We start from the raw sequence: 24309 nt of genomic DNA, 5'->3' as shown, positions 1-24309 counted from the left end.
CAGTTAGAGTATAAATTGAAATAAAATCATAGAATCCTTACTGCGTGGAAACAGGTCCTTTGGCCCATTGTGTTCACACCGTCCCTCTGAAAAGCACCCAACCCAGACCCACCCCTCTACCCTACCCTTGTAATCCTGCATTTCCCATGGCTAATCCACCTAGCCTACACATCCGTGGACACTATGGGCAATTTAGCATGGTCAATCCACCTAACCTACACATCTTTGGATGAGTTCCATCTAATTTCCATAAAAAGAATGCCATGCAAAAAAAAAACAACTCATGCTTTCAGAAAACAAAGCTAAACTGAGAATCATCTTAATCACTTCCATTGGTGCGCATTCTCGATGATGGTTCTGAATGTTAGCAGAATATTCATATGGTAATAGCATTCATCTTTCCAAGGAAAGTTGATTGACATTGAATGAGATGTTAAACTGAGATCTCTTTGCCTGTTCAGGTGATGTGAAAGATCCTGTGCACTGTTAAAGACCAAGTGAGTTCCCCTGACATTCTGGTATACATTCATTCATCAATCAGCCAACATCAAAAACAAATTAATAGGCCATTTATCTTATTGCTGCTTACAGAATTCCAAAGTGTACAAGCACGCTGTTGATTTGCCTAAAAATGAACAGTGATTACACTATAAGTAATTAATTGGTTGTGAAGCACTTTGAATGTGCTATGAATATGAAAGGTACTATATAAATGCAAGTCATTTCCTTATTATTTCCCACACATCCAAGTGAAGGTTTGCATAGGTATGCAAAGAATACTGATAATGTCGTTGGGAAATGGAATGCAGGTAACATTTAAAGGAATATGGACAATTAGAGTGAAACGTCTAAATTAATAAATCAAAATACAACACCCAGGATTATGCCAGCAAACTATTACACAGTTTCTTTTGTTTAATGGATCCTGAAATGGAGATGGTGTTGCATCAAATGGTTATAAAAACCACGCCCTTTTGCTGTTCCAAAGTATGTCCTCCACAGATCTGCATCATGTCTGGATGGAATTCGAGACAGGGTTGAGATCATAACTCGTCACCTTTCTTTTTATGGTAGATGACCTCATGGGTGACAACTACTTTTATAAGGAAATGTGTGCGCTTTTGAATAGGCAATCAATAACACGGTTAATCAGACATTCACATATCCCTGCCATTGCAACCTACTTTGGTAATAGGAGCTTCTTCCAAGCATTTAATTGATCACCTCCTATGTAGTCTCACCTACCTCGTAACCCTTCATTCATCCATCTTATACTCAGAATAAAAACCATTCAACAAACCAGCACAAATTCCTTGGAATAGTTTCCACAGAAGTGTTACACAGGAAGAAAACAAAAATAAAGCAAAAATAGGCAATGATGTATCTGACTTCATCTTATTGTGCTTTTCAGACCAACTCAAATTTATTATTCAATTGTATAATCCTACAGTGTGGAAGCAGGCTATTTGGCCCATCGTGTCCACACCAGCCCTCTGAAGAGCATCCCATCCAGACCCATCCCATCCCTGTATTTGCCATAGCCAATTCACCTAACCTGCACATCTTTGGACTGTGGGAGGAAACCAGGGCACCTGGAGGAAACCCACACAGACACAGGGAGAATGTGCAAATCTGAAGAGCATCCCATCCAGACCCATCCCATCCCTGTATTTGCCATAGCCAATTCACCTAACCTGCACATCTTTGGACTGTGGGAGTAAACCAGGGCACCTGGAGGAAACCCACACAGACACAGGGAGAATGTGCAAATCGCACACAGACAGTTTCCCGAGGCTGGATTTGAACCCAGGTCCCTGGTGTTGTGAGGCAACAGTGATAACTACTGTGCCACCCCAATCTTTCCCAACTATAGGTGCCAAGCTGTCAAGGAAACATCCAGTTTTTAAAAAACATTGGAAAATGGTTCATCAGATTTTAAAGGTTAAATTAAGCTCTGATTTTGTTCTTCCTGAGTGAGATCTTCTTACATGCATTCCATTTCACGGTAAATATCAGCGGCAAATGTGTTTGAGATCTGCTATAGTTCAGTTTATTATGTGGAGTGAACAATTTACATGGGACAAAGTGGGCTTGAAAATTAATCCCAGTATCTGAATATTGGTCAATCCCAAAATATGACTGATAAAATTAGGGATTGGGAGGCAAGTCATTGATTCAGTGGATGTGCAGAATTTATTACTACCCTTGCTGGAGATGGGGCACATTCATACATCTCATTAACTGTTCAGAAATCTACAAACTCATTGAAGCCCATTCCCAGCAGGTCATTGTGATTCTGCAGGTCTCATCTGTCTTACAATTACTCCTCATTAAAATTGGCCGTGTATTCATCATCTCTGAAAATATTCTTATGTGTTACTGATTGTCAAACTTTGAACTCAACTTCTTTCAAGTTTAAGCAACTCACTCTCAAGAGTTTTAAGAAATGACAAACACCCAAAGAAAGAAATCAGAATCATTAATCAGTCCTATAAATATATTTCTGCCTTTCCTATACCATATCATGACTATGGAATCATCTCAGATGACCTTGCAAAAACTCATTGACACCTGGCAGCTGGTGGAAAAGCTGTCCTATGGGCTATTGAAGAGTCTACAACAGGTTTTCTCAGAGAATGTTTAAAATTATAATAGATAATCAAATAACATCCTAAATTCCTGCACTTGCTACAGGGATGGATCAACTGGCCTTAGAGAACAGTGTTATACGGTCAGATGCGAGGGACCCTGGAGTTCACAACTTGACTGCACCCCCATGAAGCTTCATAGCTTTAGGACAAACAATGTCAAGAAAAATCCCGATGTCCCTTATCCTTTGCCCCCTGAGTTTTATCTGTGTTAGACATTGCTTGGGAAAAGTATAATGCAAAAGCCTCACTCCAGGCTCTTAAACTTCATCTAAGTTTCTCGTGGCGCACAGAGAGCCTCAATTTAAATGTTAGCTAAGTTTGGGGAACATCTGTAAATACGACTCTTCCTTACTGCCCAGACCTGAAGTTAGCAGTGGTGGGTTTCACTTGACTCCAGGGATCCTTAACAGTATATTTAATAATTCTCATGATAAGAAAATAGCTTAAACTGTAGGCATGGTCAGATCAGCTGGTGGGCGCACCATCCACATTAATTCCTGGTAGTGAAATTGCCCATTAGGAAAATCTAGCTATAAAGCTATGGGAGAAAGATAAAAGGGAATAGTAAATGGAGAATTTGGACACAAACATTGAGGATGCTTTATGTAGGAAGAGAGCAAAAGTACCCACCTTTGCATTCTTTAATACAAATGCGCCATTGTTGGTGTTCAAAATACAGAATTATTGCCAATGGCAATTTGGACAAAACGGTAGGTAAAGCTTGAAAGATTTTTACGCTTGATGCTTATTTCAGAAGAGCTGAAGGGCAAACCCCTTGTGGGATATCTGGATCATACAAAGCAACTGTTACTGTCAGATATAAGTAATGAAGGATAAGCATTACCAATGATAATTACATGCATTCAACTTGCTCAAGGAAGGATACGCACTAGCCACAGGGGTCTCTCTATCTGAGCACTTATTACTTTGTAACATCTGGATGCATTGGATGCACATTTAGCAGAAGGCTACAACTATCTCTAGCAGATGCCTCCTGGTGGGGGTCTTGAATGAACTGTTCCAAATTAAGGAGGTGGCCCTCAGCAATTTTTGATTCATATTCTGTAGGGAAGGCATAAGATATAAGACTGCTAAATGTGATAAAATGAAGTCTTACTGTTCAATGTGCTGAAATTCTTTTGAGATTTTGTTCTGCTGAAAATGACCCCACATATATTTTATCGTGAAAGAATCTTAAATATTCAAAAGAGGTGGTAGAGTAGACTTTGCATTCTCATTTAATATTTCTCCTTAGCAATGTAGGTAATAATTGGTTCCTGAAGTAACTAAAATGCTCCGAGATGTTTAAACTCTGTTCCTATTAGGTGGAAACTGAAAGGGAAATGATGGGTATTTACTGTCTGGAGCAAGAAGCTGAGCGAACAATTCAGAGTAATGTCCATCTCTGATTCACATGAACATATGTTGCTTCATGTTTACTTGAAATGGAGCAGACAGACTGCAGAATCTAGATGAGTAATAGTCTGGTATCAATAGAAAACAAAATCGTGAGACGATAGATAAAATTATAAATGTAGAATGAATGCATGTTCCCTTTGAATAACTAACTCAATAAAAGTATCGCAGGGTGTGTTAATGAAGTAGACTTACTCATCAAGAATGATGAGTTCTTAACTGCACCCTATCTTCCTCCATTTCTACAGAAACCATTGATTAATGTTGAAGCTTGCTTCCATTAGCTATTGTAACACTCCCAAAGTGACTACAATTCATGATTTTGTTCCTATATAACTCCCTTTATTCCTTGGTACTGTTACTTTGAAATTGTTTATTGTTTTTCCAAATTCATCCAGGAATAATCTTTCAAGTGAATGTACATAATGGTGTGGAGCTGGGAATCTAAACGTTTGTTTTATGATCTGGATGGAGCCTCAAGGGCTACAGAGATTTTAAATGCATGCTTTTATTCATTTTCAACCACCTCCAGCTGCTGTAAAATCTCTTGGTTTTCTCGTTCAGAATTTGTGCGATCCTGTGACAAAGGACCTGGAGCCTTTTGAATGTTGTGAGTCTATAAAATTCACACAAGCAGAATAGCACGTAATAACAACTAGCAGAGATAGGATTTAGTTCCTTGTGCTTTGAAAGCTGGATGCCCAGGGCTTGGGGCTACATATTGGACATCTTGGTTTGGATGATTGAAACAAACTCTTCGACTGAGAGTTGTTTATTTGGAAATTTCTGCCAGTGATCCTCCTCATGGATTAATGAAAAGCCCAGGCAAACTTGAGGTTTGATGACATGGTACCAAACATGTAATGTAGAGATACCTATTAAGCAGGGTTTTTTTTTGTCTGTGTTTCAACAGAGATTCTGTAATTTAATCATTAAGTTGTGTTGTGTGCAAGTTTGCATACTGGGCAAAATGTAGAGAGAGTGTTCTCTTGCAACTGCTTGTGCCAACAATATTGTTTACTAAGCATTGTAAAGTCCTATGAAGGGCATATTGAGGAGTAGAACCTAATCAGAGAATAGAGTCAAACTGTTAAAGCCAGAGAGAGGAAACAGAGAATGACTAACCTGGAAAAATGACGCAATGGAAAGGAACTTCAAGAGAATATAATGTAGTAAAATACCAGAGGAAACCTTTCAAATAAATACAGAATGGTTAAAAAAAAAGAGATTTGGGGAAACTGAATTACATAATCTGGGTTGCTGAAATTTTCATATTTCCATCCCAAACCAAATAACGTTCTGATCACCTGATCAACTTCTGACACTTTGACTACTTCGTTAAACTTGAGGAGATTTCTTCTTTGCCTCCATAACAAAATTATTTTCCAAGCACATTTCCAGTTTGATAATTGTATCTGCCATTGATTTTTTTCTTAAGTTTTAGTGTATCTTTTACATTTATCCATTAATGAAATTCATCCATAACTATTTTTTGTTCCATTGCTGACATTTTATTTTTCAAACTAATTCTCTTCAACGAGAAGCCAGTTGTTTTTCAGGGGTTGCATTTGGCAGTGTCACACCAAATGATAATTCTTCAGTACAAGTTCACTCTAGAAAATTGGCATTTGTAGGTTAATTAGCTCTGGGGCATCACAGCTAAGTTAAGTCTATGCTTAAACCAGTTAGACTGAGCTGGGATTGGTATCTTGGGGATTTTTGTAGCTATAGCTATGGATAAGCTTCAGAACAAAAGCTGGGGATGGATAAGGTGAAGGTCATATAGAAATCAAGGTGAAAGTCTCAGACAATACACCAGTTGGGATAAAGGCAGACAGATTGGGAGAGGGGGGGATCATAGAGCATAAAACACAGAACATAGAACATTACAGCGCAGTATGGGCCCTTCAGCCCTTGATGTTCCACCGACCTGCAAAATCAATCTGAAGCCATATAATTTCAAATTTATCTTTATATATTTTCCAAACCATACACTATTCCATCATCATCCATATGTTTATCCAATGACCATTTAAATGCCCTTAAAGTTGGCGACTCTACTGTTGTTGCAGGCAGGGCGTTCCACACCTTTACTATTTTCTAACTAAAGAACCTACATCTGCCATCTGACCTATATCTATCACCCCTCAACTTAAAGCTATGTTCCCTCATGGGAGCTATCACCATCCGAAGAAAATGATTCTCACTGTCCACCCTATCTAATCCTCTGGTCATCTTGAATGTCTGTATAAAGTCACCTCTTAACCTTCTTATCTCTAATGAAAACAGTGTTAAGTCTTTCAGCCTTTCCTCATAAGACCTTCCCATCCGTATAGGCAATATCCTGGTAAATCTCCTCTGCACAATTTCCAATGCTTCCACATCCTTTCTTTAACGCAGCGACCAGAACTGTATGAAATGCTCCAAGTGCAGCCGCACCAGAGTTGTGTATAGCTGTGACATGACCTTGTGGCTCCAAAACTCAGTCCCTCTGCCAATAAAAGTTAACACATCCTATGCCTTCTTAACAGCCCTATCAAACTGAGTGGCAACTTTCAGGGATCTATGAACATTGACGCAGAGATCTTTCTGCTCATCCACACTACCAAGAATCTTGCATTAGCCCAGTACTCTGTATTCCTGTTATTCCTTCCAAAGTGAATCACCTCACACTTTTCTGTATTAAACTCCATTTGCCACCTCTCACCCCAACTCTGCAGCTTATCTATGCTTTTAAAGGTAATATTGCGTCAGCAAGTTAGATCCATAGGAATGTAAAGTACAGCAATAAAAAATGGCCTTTTTATCTGCATGTGCAAATCATTCTTAATAAAATAGATTAATTAGCATCACAAACAGAAATAAATAGTTTAAATCTAATTTCAAAGATATGGTTTGGAAAATATCTAAAGATAAATTTAAAATTTATATGTGAACCAATTTTCTTACTTTTTTCTTCCCAGAAGATACTGTGAATGGAAATCTGAAGAAAAAGAGACATTATCCCATGATATTAGGTCACTTGCCCCTTCAGATTAGATAGGAATTTCAGGGATTTCCCAAGGGAAGCAGAATACCTCTACTGGTAAGGGTAGAGGTTAATGGCTTTCATAGACAGGGTGTGAGGCACCATTCTTTCTCCCATTATTTTTTATTACTGGAGATTCAAAAAAGTGGTTCTAGAATCCACACAGTAGGAGGGATGTGATAGCACTGGAGAGGGTACAGAGGAGACATACCAGGATGTTGCCTAGGCTGGAGAGTTTCACCTGTGCAGAAATTGGATAGACTGGGGTAGGTATCCTAACAGCAGAGGAGATTGAGGGGGGACATGACTGAGATATTTAAAATTATGAGGAATACAGAGAGGGTAGACAAGACAAAACCTTTTCCCTTTATGGACAGAGCAGTGGTGTAGAGTTAAGGTAAGGGGCAGAGGGTTTAGAGAAGATGCGAAGAAAAGCTTTTTCACCCAGAGAATGGCGGGTATTTGGAACTCACTGCCAGTAAGGCAGCTGTAAACCCTCATAACATTAAAGAAGTTTTTAGATGATCACTTGCAATGCCAAGGCATATCTGGCAAAGGGCCAAGTGCTAGAAAATGGGACTGGAATAGTATGGCGATTGTTTTTGACCAGTGCAGACTTAATGGGACAAAGGACTTTTTCCTGCGCTGAAGACCTCTATGACTCAATGACAAAGATCAAAGGAACTCACTGCCAGTAAGGCAGCTATAAACCCTCATAACATTAAAGAAGTTTTTAGATGATCACTTGCAATGCCAAGGCATATCTGGCAAAGGGCCAAGTGCTAGAAAATGGGACTGGAATAGTATGGCGATTGTTTTTGACCAGTGCAGACTTAATGGGACAAAGGACTTTTTCCTGCGCTGAAGACCTCTATGACTCAATGACAAAGATCAAAGGACCCAAGGTAAATCTCTGTTTTTCAAGAAACAAGAGGAAAACACACATTATGGCATTTAAAGAAAGTAAGGGTAAAAACTACAGGACTGGGGAATGCTTAGAAAGTGAAGAGCACGCTTTGTAGGGAAGCCACTGAAAGATGGCACGACAACATGGATGACAGGGGTTTCAGATGAATGTTTCAGAATTGTGGAAGGGCTGCAAATTATACTGGAAATCAGCATGGATTTATTGGAGAAATTAGATTTTGGGGTGACAAGGAACTTACATTTCTGTACTACTTTAACATGAAGGCACTTTGTTGAGCCTTAAGCCTGAATTTTCCCTCCTCATTGGGAGCGCAGAGTCAGGAGATATCAGGGCCCCATAAGCCTGTAAACTGCCCTGGAAATCCTGCTTCTTGTTCCAGATGACCGGGGAGCCTATCCTTACAACTCCATTCCCAGGAACATACAGATTAACCTCTGCTGAACTCTCACCAGCTTAATAACGGCCTATAGCAGGGTAACCAGAATTACACACAGTACTGCAGAAGAGGCCCCACCAATACTCTGTACAACTTCAGCATAATGTCCTGACTCCTATACTCCAAGTCCTGAGCATGAATGCACGCATGCCTTCTTAACCACCCTGTCTACCTGTGATGCAAATTTCAAAGAATTATGTAGTTGAACCTTTTAAGTTTAACTTTAATTTTAGCCCTTTAATTCCTTACAAAAATAAGCATTTGTATTCATAATCCCATTTCAAGTCAATTGTTTAATCAATTAGACTGTCTATTGAATTGCACAGAGACAGGTATCTTACTGTGCTAATGATAGGTTGGAAATCAGTCATGCTGCACTAATTATACAATGATAAATATCAGATTTATGTCAACAAAGAATAAGATAACACTGCAGATTTTTCAAATATTTAAAGTGAAAGATTTAAATACCATGACAGCTCTGCTGATAGTTCCCTTGATTGCTCCATTGAGTTTATCCACCTTTTGTGCACATTCATCTCTACTTTTGGCAATGCTAAAGGGTATATGATCCTTGCAAAGAGAGTCTTGTGGGGCAGCACAGGGGCTCCGTGGGAAGCATTGCTGCATTACAGTATGAGGGACCTGGGTTTAATTCCACCCTCAGGCGACTATCTGTGTGGAGTTTGCACATTCCCCCTGTGTTTGCGTGGGTTTCCTTCGGGTGCTCCGGTTTCCTCCCAGAGTCCAAAGATCTGCAGGTTAGGTGGATTGGTAATGTTAAATTGTCCATAGTGTCTCAGGATGTGCAGGCTAGGTGGGTTAGCCATGGGAGATGCAGGAATAGGGTAGGGGGATGGGTCCAGATTGGATGCTCTTCAGAGGGTCACTTGGACTTGATGGACTGAATGGCCTGCTTCCACATTGTAGGGATTCTATTATCTTTCCTAAAAAGCAGCTGACCTTTTCTGAAGGTATCCCAGGAACACATTGAAAACTATACTTTATGCTCCAAAAGGTTACCCTATCTCTCCAAAGAACTCCAGGAAGTTGAGAACTTCTTTTCATAGGTCAAATGCCACTAATGGCATCCACTAATTGCAGTTAGATCTTACTGAAGGCAATTCAGTACAAAGAACAGCTCCCCAAACTTCAACATCTCACCCTGGGGAAATGGCAGAGCTGAGTTCAGGAATAGGACTTCCAGGTTTAGGAATCTGGCATCATTTTAGTCTAACCAGGGAACCCCTGCCTGCATGAAATTTCAAGTTATAATCTAAAAACAATCTAAAGAGTGAATTTGGAAGTGAAATAGTGGCTCAGAAGAAAAGTCTGATAGGAAATGTTTTGCATTTGGACAGAGTATATAAAAAGTAGTGAATGAAGTACATAGGAAAGTATCACAACAATCAAATATGACTTTAATTTACACAAATTCAATGATTCAGATAGCAATGTTAGCCTGGAAAATGAGATCAAAGAGTGTATTCAGTACAGTTTTTTATAGCAGTACATTTTTGAGCCATCTAATAAGCCAACTAATCTAGATCTGTTAGTGATCAATGAGACAGATTCATCAATAAGACATAGTGAGGACTGCAAATGTGGAGATCAGAGTCAAGAGTGTGGTGTTGGAAAAGCACAACAGGTCAGGCAGCATCCGAGGAGCAGGCGAATGGATGTTTTGAGCATAAGCCCTTCATCAATAACCTCATGGGGAAAGAGCCTTTAGGTGACATTGTTTGTAGCAAGCTAGACTTTCATGTTCAGTTTGAAGGGAGAAGCGTGAGTCTGAGACAAATGCTTTAAACATGAATAAGGGGATTTAGAAGGATTTGCAGAGAGAGCCAGCTAAAGTGAAGTACATAGAGGTACATAGAACATTACAGCGCAGTACAGGCCCTTCGGCCCTCGATGTTGCACCGCCCTGTCATACTAATCTGAAGCCCATCCTACCTACACTATTCCATGTACGTCCATATGCCTGTCTAATGACGACTTAAATGCACTTAAACTTGGCGAATCTACTACCATTGCAGGCAAAGCATTCCATACCCTTACTATTCTGAGTAAAGAAACAGCCTCTTACATCTGTCTTATTCCTATCTCCCCTCACTTTAAAGTTGTGTCCCCTCGTGTTTGCCGTCCCCATACTTGCCATCCATCCTATCTAACCCTCTGATTATCTTGTATGTCTCTATTAAGTCACCTCTCAACCTTCTTCTCTCTAACGAGAACAGCCTCAAGGCCCTCAGCCTTTCCTTGTAAGACATTCCTTCCATACCAGGCAACATCCTAGTAAATCTCCCCTGCACCCTTTCCAAAGCTTCCACATCCTTCTTATAATGCGGTGACCGGAACTGTACACAATACTCCAAGTATGGCCGTACCAGAGCTTTGTACAGCAGCAGCATAACCTCCTGGTTCCAGAACTCGATCCCTCTATTAATAAAGGCCAAAACACTGTATGCCTTCTTAACAACCATGTCAATCTGGATGGCAACTTTCAGGGATCTGTGTACATGGACACTGAGATCTCTCTGCTCATCTGCACTCCAAAGAATCTTACCATTAGCCCAGTACATTGCATTCCAATTACTCCATCCAAAGTGTATCACCTCACACTTGTCCATATTAAACTCTATTTGCCATCTGTCAGCCCAGCTCTGCATCCTATCTATGTCTCCCTGCAACCTATTATATCCTTCGTCACTATCCACAACTCCACCAACCTTAGTATCATCTGCAAATTTACTAACCCACCCTTCTAAGCCCTCATCCAGGTCATTTATAAAAATGATGAACAGCAGTACCGACCCTTGAGGTACGCCGCCAGAAATTGGACACCAAGATGAACATGTTCTATCAACTACAACCCTCTGTTTTCTTTCAGCAAGCCAATTACTGATCCAAACTGCTATGTCTCCCACAATCCCATTCCTCCGCATTTTGTATAATAGCCTACTGTGGGGAACCTTATCGAATGCCTTGCTGAAATCCATATACACCACATCAACCTGTTTGGTCACTTTGTCAAAAAACTCAGATTCGTTAGGCACGACCTACCCTTCACAAAACTGTGCTGACTGTCCCTGATCAGATTATTCTTTTCTAGATGGTTATAAATCCTATCTCTTATAACCTTTTTAAATACTTTACCAACAACTGAAGTGAGACTTACTGGTCTGTATTACCACAGTCGTAGAAGGGAACCACATTTGCTATCCTCCAGTCCTCAGGTACTATTCCTGTAGACAATGATGATTTGAAGATCAATACCAAAGGCTCGGCAATCTCTTCCCTTGCTTCCCAGAGGATCCTAGGATAGATCCCATCTGGCCCAGGGAACTTGTCTATTTTCACACTCTGCAGTATTTCTAATACCTCTTCCTTGTGAACCTCAATCTCTTCTAGTCTAGATGCAAGTATCTCTGTATCTTCCTCACCAACATTTTCATTTTCTATAGTGAACACTGTCGAAAAATATTTATTTAGTGAACCAGAAAATTAGTTCAAAACCTGGGACGGGAGAGATGTAATGACAAACCCTCAGCAGAGCTTCACCCCAGTGACAAAGGAATTCTCTTTGAGAACCATACATCATCCTTGGCTGAAGAAAGAAGTTAAAGATAGGATCAAATTAAGAATCAATGGATTCATCACCAAAAATTAGTCGTAGGTCAGCAGATTATAAGAAAACACAAAGGATAACTGAAATAAGGAGCACAAAGTATATTACAGAGGAAAACAGCTCATGCTAGTCCTCTAAAGAATAAGATTGACAAATTAATAATTGAAAACAAGGTAATGGCAAATGGTTGATTAGATACTTTCTGTTTGTCTTCACTGTAGAAGACTTAGAAAATCAAAAGCTGAATGTAAGGGAGAAATTAAAAACAATTCCTACCGTCACGTAAAAAGCTGGGAAAAAATATTAATTCTAAATGCTTTAGTAGTCAAATCTAATTTCTCCTTGATAGACATCAAGCGAACAAACCTATAGTTTCCTATTTTCTGCTTCCCTCAATTTAACACCTTCACCCGAGGCCTGCTGTTATCTAAAAACTCACCGTATTATGGCCACTACTCCCGAAATGCTCCCCCAGCAAAACTTCACTCACTTAGCCTGGCTCATTTCCCAAAACCAGGACCAGTATGACCCCTCCCCTGGTTGTGTTGTTTACGTACTGTGTCAAGAAACCCTCCTGAATAGTCCTTACAAATTTTGCCCCATCAAAGCCTTTAGCATGAAGTGAGTCCCAGTCAACGTAGGGGAAGTTAAAATCACCTACCACAACAACCCTGTTGTTTTTACATCTTTCCAAAATCTGTCTACATATTTTCTCCCCTATCTCCCCCTGGCTATTGGGTGGCCTGTAGTATAGCCGGAGCATTGTGATTTTACCTTTCCTATTCCTGAGTTCTACCCATATTACCTCGCTGCATGAGTCCTCTGATGTATCCTCCCTCAGGACAGCTGTGAAATACTCCTTTCTCAGTAATGCAGCTCCCCCCGACATTATTTACATCCCCAACTATCACACCTGAAATATCTAAATCCTGGGACATTCAGCTGCCAGTCCAGTCCTTCTTTCAGCCTCTGTGATCACAATAATGTCATATTCCAAGTACTAACCAAAGCTCTAAGTTCATCTACCTTGCCTATTATAAATCTTGCATTGAAACATGTGCATTTCAGACCACTTCCCCAGCTCTTTTCAGCAGCGTTTCCCTGTCTGTTATTGTTCTGTGTCATGTTTGCCTTGATTTCTACCTCTCCCGCATTTCTGCATCTGCTGCCCTACTCCTCTGGTTTCCATCCCCCTGCCTCACTAGTTTAAACTCTTTCCAACCACTCTACCAAGTACCCTCCCCCAAGGACATCAGTCCTGGTCCTGCTCAGATGTAATCCATCCTGTTTGTATAGGTCCCTACTCCTCCAGAACTGGACCGACTGCCCGACGAATCTGAAACCTTCCCCCACACCATCTTATCAGCCTCGTGTTCATCCTATATATCCTATATTGAGTATGAGAAGGTAGGCATGAAAATAAAAGATAGATCTTCATAGGTTGTAATCTCTATATTATTACCTAAGGCACCTACAAGTAAACTTTGTCTGTGTGAAATTAGAGAGATGATTATGTGGCTCAAGGGTTAGTATTGGAGAAATGAGTTTCAGTTCATGGACTACTGACACAAGTACAGAGGATAGTGGGGACTGGATCCTTGGGATGGTCTGTGCTTGATTCACAGTGGGACCACTGATTTTGTGAACTGCGTAACTCGGGAAGTAGACAGGGTTTTAAATGATTTAGACATGGCGGTGTTGGACTGGGGTGTACAAAGTTAAAAATCACACAACACCAGGTTATAGTCCAACAGGTTTAATTGGAAGCAGGAGCTTTCAGAGCACTGTTCCTTCATCAGGTGGTATAAGATCATCAAACACAGAATTTTAAATAAAATAGCGGAAGCAAGCAAATGTGGAAAAATGTAGTATATCAAAAGAACAGCGATAAGCAAACAGAAGAAAAATAACAGTATGGATAACGCGGATCAGAGATTAGCAGGAATGGGCAGAGTGAAAATAAAACTAGGAATAGACCAACAATCACAACTAAAACTGAAAAAAGCACGAGTAAAGGTCTTGTGTTTGATTGTGCGTAGCATTCATAACAAAGTAAATGAACTGATGCTGCACATTGAAGTAAATAATTTGAAGGCCATTACAGACACCCGGCTTCAGGATTGCAAGGATTGGGTCCTGAATATTGAGGGGTATATGGCATTTGTGTGAAATAAAAAGCTAGAGTGGCTTCACAGCTAATCAAGGATGGCATTAGTGCAATAGTTAGAGATGCCCTTAGTTCAGAAGATCAGGATGTAGAATTGGTTTGCGTAAAAATGAGGAACAATAGGGGAAAGAATTATTTGTATAAATGACCTATTGGCTCCCTAACAGTTACCACAATGTGGGATAAAGTATGCAAGAAGAAATATTGGATAGTGTGATAAGGAGGTGATAATACTAATGAATAACTTTAATATACATACAAACCAAAATTAGTGTTGTTCCTCTTGTGAGTGAGAATGCAGAGTGAATAGTAAATGGCAAATTTAATGAATGTATATTTTGCTTCAATCTTTACCATACAGGATACAACAAAACATATCTGTAATAGTTGTAAATCAGGTGGTGGATGGCCAAGAGGTACTTGGTGAAATTACAATGACAAGGGTAGTAGTACAAAGCAAACCGGGCTGACAGATCTTCAATAGCCAATGGATCTCATCCTTGGGTATTAAAAGAGATTACAAATGAGGTCGGAGTGCATTGGTGTTAATTTTCCAACATCCTCTAGATTCAGAAAAAGGTTCCATTTGACTGGAATGTAATAAATATAAACTCTGTTTTCAAGAAGGGAGAGAGAGAAGCAGAAAATAGGAAACTAAAGGCTTGTTAGCTTGATGTCTGTCATGGGGAAGTTAGATTCAACGATTAAAGAAATTATAGTTGTACAGGTAGAAAAAAACTGCAAGAGTCAGCATCGATATGATATTTAATCAGTTTATTGGAATTACTTGAAGGAGTAACATACACTGTGCATAATGAGGAGTCTGTAGACATGCTGTACTTGGATATCCAGGAAGCATTTGATAAAGTGCTACATTTAGGTTATTGTGGAAAATAAAAGCTTATGGTGTAGGGGTAACATATTAGCTGAGAGGGAACATAAGTAAGAACATAGAAGCAGGAGTAGCAAGGCCTCAAGCTTGCCTGACCATTCAGTACAATCATGGCTGATCAATGGTTCAATGCCTTTAACTCACTCTGTGTGCCACCGGTGATCAGAAATCTATCAAACTGTATCTTAAACTTTCTTAAAGTCTGAGCTTACTCTCTGTGATAGAGGATGCCAAAGGTTCACAACTCTCTGAATAAAATAAAATCTCCTCACCTTGGACTGAAATTGCATCCCTCTCCCTCATTTTTAAAGTATCCTTCCTGGTTCTAGACTCAACCAATGGGGAAACATCTTACCTACATCTAACCTGTCTGACCCTTTAATTATTTTGTAAAGTTCAATAAGATCATTCTTTGAAACTCTAGAGAATACAGGTCCAGTTTGCCTAATCACTCTTCACAGGACAATCCCGACATTCTGGGAACAACCCTGGTGAATCTTCATCACACTCATTCTATGGCAATAATGTCTTTCAGAGAACATAGAACATTACAGCGCAGTACAGACCCTTCAGCCCTCGATGTTGCGCTACCCTGTGAAACCAATCTGAAGCCCATCTAACCTACACTATTTCATTTTTGTCTAAATGTCTGTCCAATGACCATTTAAATGCCCTTAAAGTTGGCGAGTCTACTACTGTTGCAGACAGTGTGTTCCATGCCTCTACTACTCTCTGAGTAAAGAAATTACCTCTGACATCTGTCCTATATCCATCAGCCTCCAATTTAAAGCTGTGTCCCCTCATGCGAGCCATCACCAACTGAGGAAGAAGGCTCTCACTGTCCACCCTATCTAACCCTCTGATTATCTTATATGTCTCAATTAAGTCACTTCTCAACCTTCTTCTTTCTAATGAAAAAGCCTCAAGTCCCTCAGCCTTTCCTTGTAAGACCTTCCCTCCATACCAGGCAACACCCTAGTAAATCTCCTCTGAACCCTTCCCAAAGTTTCCCCATCCTTCCTATAATGTGGTGACCAGAATTGCATGCAATACTCCAAGTGCGGCTGCACCAGAGTTTTGTACATCTGCAACATGATCTTATGGTTTTGAAACTCAGTCCCTCTACTAATGAAAGCCAACACACTGTATGCCTTCTTAACAACCCTATAAACCCGGGGCGGCAACTTTCAGGGATCTATGTACATGGACACCGAGATTTCTCTGCTCATCTACACTACCAAGAATCTTACCATTAGCCCAGTACTCTGCACTCCTGTTACACTATCCAAAGTGAACCACCTCGCACTTTTCCTGAGATAAGCAAAGAAACATGGAAATTAGGAGCAGATGTAGGCCATTTGGCCCTTTGACCCTGCTCTATCATTCAGTATGATCATGCTGATCCTCTCTTTCAATGCCATAACTCTGATTTCTTTTCATACCCCTTGATATCTTTAATATCTAAAAGTCTACCACTTTCATGAATATATTCAGTGATCCAATCTCCACAGCCTCTGTGAAGTAGCACATTCCAGAGGTTGACCATTCTCGACTTAAATGATCTACTGAGACTTTGACTCTGGTTCTTGTCTCCCCAACTAGAGGAAGAATCCTTGTTACTCCTAATCTGTCCAGACATGTTAGAATTTTGGAAGATTCCTTCTTCTAAGCTCTCATACAGCCCCAGTCATACCAAACTCGTCTTTTCCGACAGTCCTGCCATCCCCAGTAGCAGCCTAGTGGATCTTTGCTGCATTTTCTCTATGGCTAGTATATCCTCTCTAGTATAGGGAGAACAAAATACAGTATTCCAACTGCGGTCGTAACAAGGCCCTGTATAACACTAGTAAGATAGTCCTTCTTCTAAACTCAAACCATCTTCCAATGAAGAACAACATACCTACTTGCCTTTCTTATACTTGCTACACAAAGCTCATAACTATCAGTCACCAGTGTACATGGACACCCACATCCCTTTGTTCATCTGAGCTTCCCAATAAATCACCAGCTTAGGGGCATGACAACAGTGTCAACAATCTCACCCTCAATGTCAGCAGAATGAAGGAGCTATGCCTCAGCTTCAGGACATGCCCCTGCCTGTAACAATGGTGCTGAGGTGGAGATGGCTGAGAACTCCAAGTTCCTAAAATTAAATATCACCGACAATCTCTCCTGACAACACTGATGTCTCTACTTTCTGAGAAGGCTAAGGAAATTCAGCATGTCCACAATGACTCTGTCCAGTTTTTTTAGATGCACCATAGAAAGCATCCTATCCAGATTTCATCACAGCTTGGTACAGTAACTGCTCTGCCCAACGCTGTAAGAAATTACAGAAAGTGTGAACACAGCCCAGTTCATCATACAAACCAGCCTTCCTTCTGTCTATACTTTCGGCTGCTTCGGAAAAGCAGCCAACATAACAAAAGACCCGTCCCACCCTGATTATACTCTCATCCACCCTCTTTCACCGGGCAGAAGATACAAGAGTTTGATAACATGGACCAACAGATTCATGAACAGCTTCTTCCGGGCTGTTATCAGACTTATGAATGGACCTTTCATATAACAGAGTTGATCTTTACACCTTCTCTGAAGTGTAACACAATGTTCAGCATTCTGTTCTATTACCCTGATGTACTTCTATAAGGTATGATTTGCCTGACTATCACACAAAATAGCACTTTTTACTGTACTTTGTACATATAACAATAATAAATCAAATCAAATAATATTGTGAGGAGACCAAAACTGCATGTAGTACTCCGGGTACTGCTCATCAAGCTCCTTTACAACTGAAGCAAAACTTCACTTTTCTTGTACTCAATCTTCTCATGATAAAGGCTAACGTCCACTAATGTTCTAATAGCTTGTTGCGCCTTCATGTTAGTCTTCGGTAACTTATCGACAAGGGCACCTAGATCTTTTTGTACATTTACACTTTCCAACTGCTTACCATTTCAGAAATAATCAGCACATTTGTTTCTCTTCCCAAAGTGGATAACCTCACATTTTTTCACATTATATTCCATCTACCATGTTCTTGCTTATTCACTCAGCCAGACTAAATCCTGAAACTGAATTGCATCTTCCTCACAACACACATTCTCACTTAGCTTTGTTTCATTCACAAATTTGGAAGCATTATATTTATCCCCCCAAAACAAATCATTGATATAGATTGTGAACAGTTGGGAATCAAATATTTAATCCTTGCAGTAACCTAGTGGTCAACCTGCCAATGCGAGAATGACCCATTTATCCCTGCGGTCTGTTTCTGACTGTCAGTGAATCATTAATCCATGTCAATATGTTACCTCCCATCGCCTGTGCTTTAACTTTTCTAACCAGCCTCCTGTGGAGTCTCTATCAAAAGACTTCTGCAAGTCTAAGTCTACAATATCCATCACCTCCCCATTAACAATTTTATTAGTAACATCTTCAAAAAACTCAAAGTTCATCAAAATTGATTTCTCATTTGCAAACCCATGCTGCCAATGCCCAAACAGATCATTATCAGTTAGGGACAAAAACAGAAATTGCTGGTGAAGCTAAGAGGTATTACAGCATGTGTAAGAAGAAAATAGAGATAATGTTTTGAATCTGGTGACTCTTCACCAGAAGGTCATACCTGCTGAGTTTCATCAGCATTTTTCTGTTTTTATTTCAGGTTTCCAGCATCCGTGGTTCTTGATTTTACATTATCACTCAGGCAACTATTTATTCCTTACTTTATAATAGATTCTAAATTTTCCCTCCTACTGATGTAAGGCTAACAGATCTGTAATTCCCTGTTTTCTCTCTTGTTTCCTTCTTAAATATTGGGGTGATATTTGCTAACTTTCAAGCTGCAGTAATCACTGCAGAATCTAGAGAACTTTGGAAAAATAATGACCAATCCATCAACAATCTCTATAGCCAACTCCCTTAACACTCAGGTCCCAGGGATTAATTTTCAACCCCATTAACAACTTCTGTGCACACTTTTTACGAATACTTGAATTGAATTTCCTTCAATTTTTCCTTGAATTGTTAGTAGTAGCTTCTTCCCCATTTTTCTGTTCCCCAATATAAATTCTCCTCACTTTGCCTGTAACAGATCTATGTTTGTCTTAATTTTTAAGAAGCTGAAAAGCTTTTATAGTTTTTTTTGCTAGATTGTATTCATATTCTCTTTCCTAATCAGTTTCTTGATCTTCTGTGTTATATTCTATAAATCTCCCAATGCTTAGAATTATTGCTATTTCTGGCAAAAATATAGGCTTTTCTTTTAATCTTATAAAATCCTGAATTTTGTTAGTCACAGTTGACTGACCATTTCTACACCTTGATTGAATATGTAGGTGATTTAAGACAAATCCATTGCCTTTGAATGTATTTGCCCAATCCAACTCAACCACTTCGTGCCTCATGCCTTCATAATTTCCCTTATTCAAATTTAATGCACTTGTTTCAGATTGAACCCACCTCACTTTCAAATATACTGTAAAATTCTATCATATTGTGGTCACTCATCTCTAAAAGCTTCTTTTTTGTAATCGGATTGTTATTTAGCTCTTTTACATTTCAAAATACTGGATCTAAAATTGCATGTCCTCTAGTTGGCTCCTCCATATGCTGCTCTAGAAAACCATCCCAAACAGTGCAGAAATTAATTCTCCACAGCTTAGTGCTCAACTGGTTCACCCAATCTTCATGTAGATTGAAGTAATCCTTGACAATCGCGTTACTCACAGTACGTGCTTCTCTTATCACCTAATTATACCATGCCCTGCAGCATCACTACTATTTAGTGGCCTCCAGTCTATGACAGCAGCCCCTTTCGAAAGGCTAGCTGGCAGAGAACAGGGGATGTGCAACAATGGGTCTTTATCTAATTAATAGGATCTACAGAGTGCAAGTCCTACATGGTTCTATGCTAGGGCCTCAACTTCTTGCAATTTATGCCAATGAACTAGACGAGGGGAGCGAAGGCATGGTAATTAAATTAGCACAATGGAACAGCAAGTTGGAAAGTATATTGTGAAGAACACATGCCAAAGTTACACCTGGATATCAATATGATGGAAGGAGTACAATGGGAAAATGGGAAGATAGTTATTTTTGAAAGAAAGAATAAAAAAGCAGACTACTACTCAAACAGAGAATGACTACACACTCTGAGGTGCAGATGGATTCAGGTGTTCTTGTGCACAAAACATTAGTATGTCGCTATATAAAGCCAATGGAGTGCTATCCTTTATTATGAGAGAGATTGAACATAAAAGCAAGGGCATTATGCTTTAGTTGAACAGGGCATTGGTGAAACCACAGCTTGAACACTGTGCAATTTTGGTCTGCATTTTTAAGATCATTCAAAGGAGTTTACTGGATAGCTGGAATGAACAGGTTGTCTTCTGAGGGTAGGCCTGCTTGTTTCCACTGGAGTTTAGGAGGCTAAGGAGTGACTTAATTTGTAGTGTATAAGATCCTGATGGTCTTGATAAGATGGACATGGAAAGGATGTGTCAGTCCAGAACTACAGGGCACTGTTTGAAGATTGGGGTTCACCCTTTCCAGATGGAGATTAGGAGATTGTTTTCTCTCAAAGATTATGCAGCTTTAGAGTTCAGGCTGGGCTGCTGAACATTTCTAAGACAGTGGTGAATAGATTTTTATTCTGCAGGAGAATCAAGAGTTATCAGAGGCTGGTGGGATTGTGGCCAATGCCACCAAGATAGTACGGGAAACAGTTCGTTAAGAGAACATGTAGAATTGGGAAAGTGATATAGATGGGGGGGGGGGGGCGGGAGGGGTTTTGGGGGGGGGGGGGCTGGAGGGGAGGGAGTGAAAGCTATGTGAAGTGAGTGGGCAAAATTTTATAGATAGGATATGATGTGGGAAGACATGAATATTTCCATTTTGGCAGGTAGAATAGAAAGATACTGTTAAAATGGACAAAGACTGCAGGAGTCTGAGGTTCAGAGGTATCTGGTTGCCTGCTACATGAATGATGTGAAGTTAATTTGCAGGTAGACCAAGTGTTTCAGGAGGAAAATCAATGTTGACATTTATTGTGAGGGAAATGAATTATCAAAGTAGAGATGTTTATGCATCTCTACAAGGTAAAGGTGAGACCATATCTGGAGTACCATATACTGTTTTGGTTCATTTGTTTGAAAAACAAAATAGGCCCAGATCTTCTTGATCTCCAGGTAGTCAGAGACTGACATACCTTGAAAGCTGCATGTCAGAACCCTGGGATATTGTGATGCACTGACTAGGCAGTACTTTCCTGGGAGCTTTAAGCTGCTGATGGGAAATTTTCAGAATCTGGCACTTTACAAGAAAGTATTCAAGTTTGAGTTAGAATCAGAGCCTTTGGGAGGGTCCTGACTTAATTTGCCTGGATTAGTTACCCAGGAAAATTAGAGGAATTAAAGTCTAATTCCATTCCTGGGTAGCTATACTACTTACCCACCAAACTGATTTTCCCCCACACTGGCACTAACTCCACCTGAACACCACATCCCTATTCTAGACTTGCAACACAGTTTTTACAAATAAGATAAAACAAAGAACTGTGGATGCTTGAGATATGAAGCAAACAAAAACAGAAATTGCTGGAGAAATTCAGCAAGTTTTGCAGCATCTGTGGAGACAAAACAGAGTTAACAGTTTGAGTCCAGTAAAGAAGGGTTCTGAAGAAGGGTCATTGGACTCAAAACATGGACCCTGTTTCTTCACAGATGCTGCCTGACTTTCAAAGATTCTCCAGCAGTTTCTGTTATTGTTTATTTATATAATAAGACCTAAAGTTATTTTGTATATTGGAGCTTAAGCAGAAGATTTAATGTTGCCATTTCATACAAATGGATTGACATTTGTATGTTGTTGTGTATAATCAATTCTAACCCCATATTTTCAACACTGCATCCAGGGTTGCTTTAATACTTATTGGCACTAGATGTCCCCACACAACAAGTGCATCTGGATTTCAGTCTGGGACTGTATATGTCTTTACTTTGAGTCTCAATATTAAGCTAGACAATGTATTAGATTACATTTACTAAATCAGTGCCTGCATGAAGTTGGCAGACGGCATAACACAACTTAACATTTACTCCCAACATCCAGCCTGATGCTTCTGAGTCTCATTGTGTTCTCTCATGTTTAAAGCAGGCAATTCTGTTGTTCAGTGTAGTATATATGTACCGTCCATATTTTGGTTGCTAAGTATGAAACACTTCATTTTCCTAAGTTCCTAACCATATCTTATTCCATGGATTTTTATGGGAGAAATTGCCCAGATAGGAGTCACATAGGCCACAATAGCATAGTGCCAATCCCTGCCTCCACTTTGTCTTTGCATTATTCGCATGGAGTAACATTCCTATCTGTAAGTCATAATAAAACATCTGAAGAGAGCAAGAAATGCAGCGGTCTTGTAGGTACAGGCCGTAGATAATGTCCTTGGGTGTGGAGACAGCCTGGCTGCTGGTTTAAACACTGGCAAAAGAAAGTCCAACAAATGGCAAGTACTGTGACATAAATGGATCTTCTCCCTATTTGCAACAAAGATACATACTGCCTGGATACAGCCAGGACACATGAGAAAGGAGGGAGTCAAGAATACTTTACAATAAAAGTCAGTACTATTTCATTTATTATTTTAGCTGCCAGGACATTATGTTTCAGTAATCTTTGAACATCATAGGCTCCAATTGTTTCTGTCTGCATTTATATTGATATGGGTTACTTACCTTTCACAGAACTATCTCTTCTGTATACACTTTATGAATGTATAACATCTACAAGCATTTCTGTTACCAAACTGGAGGCCAGAGAATCCAGTGTTTGAATCCGAGACAAATTCAGTCTGCCTTTCATGTTAATGAGATGAATAAAATGAGTATTGGTCTTATACGTTAAGATGTAAAGGTAGAGCATGGTCTCTGTACAACCCTTACTATACAATCACAGTTACTGAGTACAGTTCTGAGCCACCACATCACAGGAAGGATGTGAACACATTGGAAAAACTGCAGAAGCGGTTTACAAGAATGGATCCAGGGATAAGGAAAATCAGTTATGAGGATACATTAAAGAATTTGTGATTGTTCTCATTACAGTGAAGAAGGTTAAAGAGGAGACTAGCCAGAGTTATTCAAAATCATGAGTGGGCTGGATAGAGTAGATAGGAAGAACCTATTCCTGCTCATAAAGGGAACAAGAACAAGAGGGTGTAGATTTAAATACAAAGAAAGTAAGGATGAAGTGAGGAATATCTTAATGAGTAGGTAGTGTTTGGAATGCACTGCCTGGAATGTGGTGGAGTCAGATTCAACTGAGGCATTCAAGAAGGCATTGGATTGGAATAAAAATAAAATGCAAGGATATGAAGAAAAAGCAGATAATTGACACGAGGTAATCATGATCATTTAATGAACTGGTATAAGCCCAGTGGGCCAAAAGTTCTCCTGCACATATGTGATTACATATGAAAATTTCTCAATTTCAGCAATTTATGTTTTATCCTATAATATGGTGACAATATTTTCCTCTTTAGCTCTTATTTTGCCACTATTTCAACTAAAATCACTCATTTTTTTGTCAACTAATACCCATCTTTAAATTTGTTCTCAGTTTTGTCAACTAATATCCTCTTTCAAATTTATTTACAACAACTAACATAGAACATAGAACATAGAAGGATACAGCGCAGTACAGGCCCTTCGGCCCTCAATGTTGCGCCGACCGAATCCTACCTAACCTACACTAGCCCAATAACTTCCAAATGCCTATCCAATGCCCGCTTAAATGACCATAAAGAGGGAGAGTTCACCACTGCTACTGGCAGGGCATTCCATGAACTCACAACCCGCTGTGTAAAGAATCTACCCCTAACATCTGTCCTATACTTTCCACCCCTTAATTTAAAGCTGTGTCCCCTTGTAACAGCTGACTCCATTAGCAGTAAAAGGTTCTCAGTGTCTACCCTATCTAAACCCCTAATCATCTTGTACACCTCTATCAAATCTCCCCTAAACCTTCTTTTCTCCAATGAGAACAGCCCCAAGTGCCTCAGTCTTTCCTCATACGATTTTCCTACCATACCAGGCAACATCCTGGTAAACCTCCTCTGCACTCGTTCCAATGCCTCCACATCCTTCCTATAGTA

General features: G+C 39.8%; 1 protein-coding gene across 1 annotated transcript in view; it reads left to right on the top strand.

Annotated features, from left to right (window-relative positions):
- The window catches only part of LOC132815167 (serine incorporator 1-like), a 78354-nt gene that overhangs the window by 19061 nt on the left and 34984 nt on the right, over nt 1–24309 (top strand). The window lies entirely within an intron of this gene.

This window comes from Hemiscyllium ocellatum, chromosome 4, assembly GCF_020745735.1.
Source record: "Hemiscyllium ocellatum isolate sHemOce1 chromosome 4, sHemOce1.pat.X.cur, whole genome shotgun sequence".
NCBI classification, from domain to species: Eukaryota; Metazoa; Chordata; class Chondrichthyes; order Orectolobiformes; family Hemiscylliidae; genus Hemiscyllium; species Hemiscyllium ocellatum.
The sequence above is the reverse complement of the archived record's forward strand: the minus strand, read 5'-3'. Positions and strand labels throughout refer to the sequence as shown.